The sequence below is a fragment of the Pinus tabuliformis genome, chromosome 3_1 (genome assembly GCF_031772625.1).
Source record: "Pinus tabuliformis cultivar Carrire ecotype Pingquan chromosome 3_1, CPIR1, whole genome shotgun sequence".
Lineage (NCBI taxonomy): Eukaryota > Viridiplantae > Streptophyta > Pinopsida > Pinales > Pinaceae > Pinus > Pinus tabuliformis.
In genome coordinates this window covers 168,279,214-168,285,593 of record NC_142301.1, presented here as the reverse complement: position 1 = coordinate 168,285,593, position 6,380 = coordinate 168,279,214, and the positions used below count along the sequence as shown (strand labels likewise).

At 35.2% G+C, this 6,380-nt stretch overlaps 1 long non-coding RNA gene across 1 annotated transcript; it reads left to right on the top strand.

The window, feature by feature from the left end:
- The first annotated feature begins 5,477 nt into the window (after positions 1-5,477).
- On the top strand, positions 5,478-6,159 carry LOC149186323 (uncharacterized). Its single transcript, XR_016256126.1, has 2 exons — positions 5,478-5,604; positions 5,712-6,159. It is a non-coding gene; the product is annotated as an uncharacterized LOC149186323 (long non-coding RNA).
- The last annotated feature ends 221 nt before the right edge of the window (positions 6,160-6,380 follow it).

Sequence of the window (6,380 nt, the reverse complement as noted above, 5' to 3'; positions counted from 1 at the left end):
TCACCGCCCATTAAATGACCGAACTCCAGCACGCTCCAGGCTAACAGCGTAGTACTAAAAGCCATTGGAAACGTAAATTTTACGTTGTCGCCTGCATTGTAATATCCTCCAACCAAATCAACCTGTATTCAGTTCAGTGATTAGGTCATTTAAATCATATGAAAAGCTGAACCGTGCAACCAGTTATCTGATCTGCGGGTTTAAAGCAGGAATATTATGAGCAAAAATTGCATACATTCTGATCAGATCCATCTTTAAGGGCATTCAATGATCGAAAGCATCCTACATGGAGTGCCGATGATCGCTTGGCCTCTCTTTGCTGAATAGAGAATGGATGCCTTCCTTTTAGTGAAGGAGATGAAGGTGGGGATTGAAGCGTAGAAGGGCGCAGATGCATTGGTGAAGAGAGAGGAAGTGGAAAGAGCGGCAAGGGAATTAATGGAAGGAGGGGGGAATGGAAATGAAGAAGGGGATGGCAAAATTGAGGGGAAGGCCCATCATTGAGTGACAACTGTTGAAAACATTCCAATAATCTGAATAGCCTACAACATTTTTCACCGACGATCTAATGGCTGGAGTTTATTCCATCGTCTAACAATCGATCTAAGGGTCCATAACAAGACACCGTGGCATGGAGGGGAGTTCCTTCCAGAGGAAACGCCTTACGGCGTAATTAGTTTAAATGATTTAAAATTAGATGTGAAGTTGTTTGATATCGTTGATCCATCGCTGGTTATTTTATTTGATTTGTTTAGATTGAGATTTTGTAAATTGTAATCAGTTTATTTAATTTATCATCCCTAAAATATAGGGAAGTATTTTAGGGTTTCTATATTTTCATTTCAAATAAAAAATGAATAAGGTAATTTATATTCGTTTTTGAAAATAAAAATAAATAAATAAATATCTATTTATGTAAAGGAAAAAAATATTAAATATTTTTTATGGATGGATATGAAAAAAAAAAATTAAATAAATACTAACATTTCTGGTATATATATGTATAAAAAAGATAAATAAATACTAACATTTCTTGTGTATGCATGTGGAGAGTTGACTCATGTTAATATATTTATGTAATAGGTATATTTATTTTGGAATAGGGTTTTAATAATTTTAATTTAATTATTAATACTTATTAAATGGATGGTAGTGATTTAACCTCTATGTATTTTTTAAAATATTTATGTTGATATACATGTTTGTTTTGGAACAAGTCTTTCAAAAGTTTAATTTAATTATAGATAATTATTAAGTAGATGGTATAGATTTAACCTCCCTTGAACATTTTAGAATATTCTTACTAGTATACATGAATTCAAGGTTGAGATTTATCTCCAAAGTGGTTATGCCCTTATTGTTCTTTTAGTTAAATTGATTAATTAAAAAATTGTCATATAAACAAATATCATAAGTGCCTTGTGATTTTTTGGGCATTTGATATTGAAAAACCATGGTATGCATATTTACAAATGGTGTTGTCTAACTATTATATGTTTTGGATTTTTTGGTTGGAATAAGGCTCAACAAGTTTTTGTCAAATTGTGATCTTTTGTTATTTAAAATGTGTTTTTTTACTGCATATATGGATTCAACATACTGAAAAAACCTTGGTTCACTCAGATTGTAGAAAGTTCACAATTCAAAATTGTGATTCCAACAAATCTTTGTTGGATTGACAAATTCCACAAGAAAATATGCTGAAAAAGCTTAGTGGGGTAAATGTCCTTATTTAAGAATCTTGTTTCATGTTTTTTTAAATGTATATATGTTTAACTTATATTATGAATCACTTTAGTAAAGTGCAATAAACCCCCTTGTTTAAAATCTTGTTTCATGTTTTTTAAAATGTATATATGTTTAACATATATTATTATTTTTAATTAATACTATAATAATATTTTTTTTGTAATTTTGTAGTTTTGGCAGGATTACACCTTCATCATGTCCAATATATCACCCCTATCTAGGCAGGGAATATATCACTCGAATCTGGGCGGGAATTAAACACCCCAATATGGGCGGGGAATTAAACCTATGACTTTACATCAAGGAGTGCCTTACAAAGCACCCAATCACCGTCTATTCAAGACCCCGTGGACAATTTAAAATAACATTATAGTTTACTTAGTTTTTATGTATTTTTATTTTTTTATTTTAGCAATGTGAGATGTATCCTAGAGTAAATGTTTTAACTTTTATTATGGATTTATATGGTTGTAGTAGTCTTAGTAGTAATTATATATCAAGTGTTATTTCTCTCAAAAGTAGTTATGCCCCTTTTGCCATTTTAATTAAATTGACTCTAAAAAAATGTGATAGGAACATGTGTGTTGGGCCTTACTTACTGATGTAAATCAGGCTTCAATTTCTCTGTCAACCCGAGTAGGTACACTTAGAGGTGCTATCTAATATATATAGATCTAGAAGGATTTAGTTTCTAAATGATAGCTTAATGTGGAAAAATCAACAATGCTCTTTTACAAGAGGTTTCTCTTTGTCTTTTTAACACTTAAGCATTTACTTTAAATGAAACAAATCTAATTGTTTATTTGGAAAACGGAGTCCTAATTACTCATCAAACAAAACAGTCAATGAAGTAACACCATAATCGTAAGCATCACCATAACCGTTGGACCTAACTGCAAGTATGACCACTCGGCCCTTAACTGCGAGATTGGCAGGATTGATGGCAGAACCGTTGTTTGCGGCGGAACTGCTATTTTTGTTTGCGATTAATGAATTTAACTAGCAGTAAGCCAGATTTGGAGGAGGAAATTGTGGTGAGACTGACAAAATTCATAACTAAGGCAATTTTCGACCAAATTGGATGCAAAAAGAGCTAGATATCCATTTTTGGGCATTTTGGACTCATTGGAACAAGTTTCAGAGTCAAAGGAGTACTTCTGGATAGGATTTTTGCAAAGTAAAGCCTATGGGTGCCCTGGTGAACCAAAGTGTTGATTCATTTTATGGAGGAGTTCTAAGATGGAGATAACCTTGTAGGGGTATTCCAGACTCCATGTGCTTTCTGCAGCATCCATTACAACAATGTTGTAGCTGTATTTCTTCTTTGCTCTATATGTGTATGGAGAAAGATACTTGTTTAAGTGCTTCAAGTAGATTGTTGTACTTGTTTATGCTCTTGGAAGTTAGAGTATGGGGACTTGATTTGAGAGCCCTTAGCTTGCTGATTGTTTCATGACTAACTATAGGTTTTCATATGTTTAGAGTGAGAATTATTTGCATAAGAATGTTTCCTTGAAGGGGAAACAAGCCACTCTTTTTGTCAGCACATTTTTGTACTCTTTATCTGAAGAATTGTGAGCATAATGAGAAGGGGTCAAGCCTTTAGAGCTGATCCAAGGAGATGTAGCCCAAGAGGGGTGAACTCTTTTATCAATGGCTAGTGTATTATTGTTTGATGCATTCTTCCATTGAGTGTTTTGGTTTCATGTTTTAAGTTTTCTTCATGAAACTATTTTTAAGCAAAAACACATAAAATTCATGCTTTTACTTGTTATTTTGGAGTACAACCTCAAGCACATTTTTATATTTTGATGAGGGGAATTAGCATAGCATTACTAATCTACCCCAATTTAGATCATTCAGTTTTCAATGTCTTTCCTATGCTTAAATTGAGAATCCTCAAAGCAACATATCCCAAGAAATTGACATCACTCTTATGATAGAGAAATAAGTGAATAGAGCACATAGACATGAAGTAACATAGATCCATTTAATTATTTAATTGACTTCCCCTAGTTTCCAAAATCCAATGACATGGGAAGTCAAAGTTCCCATTGCTCCACAACTTTGGTCTTTTTTTAAGGATATAGGACAATTCAAATTTGCAAAAAAAAAACCATAAGGGTATTGCCCCATCATGCAATGAACTTGGATCATGGTGGAACTCATGTCAGATTTGTCTCTTGAAAGAGGTTCCATTTGCTACAAGATTAGCTTATTCAGGAGTAACACCATTTGGATTGTAGAGCACCTCGTATCTCTAGACACAAATATGTTTTTCATTGTCATTTATGATCCACATTCAAGAATAAGAGGTGGCTTACTGTGGGAAAATTTTTCAAAATAGAGAATAACACTATAGGGAAATACCCCTTAACATCACATAAATAATAATCACAAGCCACACACTACCCACAAGATTTGACATCAAAATAGAACTACTATGTATTCTAAAAATTAATGAAGATGAGTACTTCCTCACACATAAAAAACTATATATATATATAACCCAATGTCTTTGTGTAACACTCAGACCCACATAAACAATAAACAATTAGTAATGTGTTTGGGGGGTGGGGGTCCTTTGTGCACAAAAACCTTATGTAAAGATGTAGAGGAACACCACCTAGATTGCAAAGCACCTCATTTCTCTCAACATAAATACACTTTTTATTATCAAAAATAAGATGAGTATTAATACACGACAAAATTCCAACATAGAAATATGACACTCTTATTTATTATCAAAAATAAGATGAGTATTAATACAGGACAAAATTCCAACATAGAAATATGACACTCTTGTAACATAACTTGTAACATAAATTCACATAAATGACATCCACATTAATAATAATAATAATATATAAAATTTAAACCTATAAAAAATTTCCTTTCCAAATAAAATTAACAACAGAAAAAGTTACACAACCTAAAATATACAATGTGAATCGTCCCTTTGGATTGAACAATAAGAAGGCCATCACACAAGAAAATGTAGAACGTGAGATTGTGTTCGTACGCATATCGCACGACAACAACGCCGACACTAAATGCCAACGCATGTTTGCCAACTAACTATAAATGTGGAGAGTTTGACTCATCCTAATGTATTTGAATATTATTAGCTAATAATTTTAAAATTTGTAATTATGAAAGGGTGTAAAGTAATATAAATGGGTTAAAATTAGATGTAAGGTTTGTTGGTATTGTTGATCCCTGGTTATTAGTCCCTGCCATCTGGCATCCGGCAGGGACTATAGTAATCGATAGGACCCCGACTTAGCATTAGTTGACCCCTGCCCTTCTCTGTTATACGGCGGTTAGAGCGGGGATATCCTAAGTTTCGTTTGCACTCACTCTTTCGCCATCCTTCGCCATCTTATTTGGCCTCTTCCCGAGGCGGAAGAGGCCGGACCATAGCTTAAACTCGTATTTACGCACAATCGAGTGGCCCTGACCGTGTGCGGTTTCGTTTTAATGCTAACATTAATTCCTTAATGTTTAATGTTTGCGATGTTTGAGATTTTAATTAGGCGTGCAGGAGCTGTAATTACAAGTGTTTTGCATACGTTACAGGTGGATGATGCAGCGCAGCTGTGATTGCCCTTTTCCTTGCTTCACTCCGGTCATTCGTGCCTCTGCTGCAAGGAGGTCGGAACTCTAGTTTATTGTAATGATTTTACCGCTTCGAGAGTTTCTATGCAGCATTTGCATCCTCATGTGATTGTTCTATGGACTGGTCTCGGCTGCTTCAGGCCTCTGGAGTCTCTACTCCTCAGCAGTTCGCGGTCCCACAACAGGTCGAGGGGCTCCCTGGCTGGGTTATGACTCTGCCATCCGAGAGCGGTCACGGTAAGCCTGTGCATCCTTGTGCTTTTGGTGTTTACTACACAGTGGTTCATCAAAAATTCATTCAAATACTTATTCCATCTTTAATATGCTATTCTCTTCTGCCACAGGTGCTACGCTATGGCAACGAAACCGGGTGGGCAACCCTTTCAGGCTTCATCGCCCGAGGCGCCTTCCGGGTAAGAGAATTTCTCTAAGGATGACTTTAAGATGGAAAGATTGGGTCCGTTGAATGTCCGAACTGGGTTTTCCTTTTTGCAGGCTTTTGCCTGAGTCTGGTTCTTCTTGAGAGAATTATTAGACGAGTATGAGGCCGCAGGCCAAACTATTTGGGTTTTTTGCTTGTAATTTTCGTGCTGCCTCACGGTAGCTTCTAGCTGCAAGACCCAAACTGGGTCGCGCCGGTTTATCATTTCAACTATAATGTATATTGTTGCTAAACTAAGAGCTGAATCCTTCCTGTGGGTTGTTCCCAGGAATGGAGTTTATATAACAATTTAATCGGTGGGTCTTTAACTGTTGTTTTCTCTTTCATTTGCCGGTTAACAAATGTTGCTTTTTCCACCAGAAGAGTTTATCGATATACTATGGTTTTGTTAGTTTGCTTGTATTGAGTCATAGCTCGTTGATTACTCAGACGGAGCTTTCATTGTTTAGATGTAAATTAGGAACTCAATTTTTGAGGGTTGCACATATGGAAGTGTGCATGATACATGTATCAATTAGCAATTTAGCTCTAGACCAAGCTATGTACAAATGTACAGCTGTGATTGCCCTTT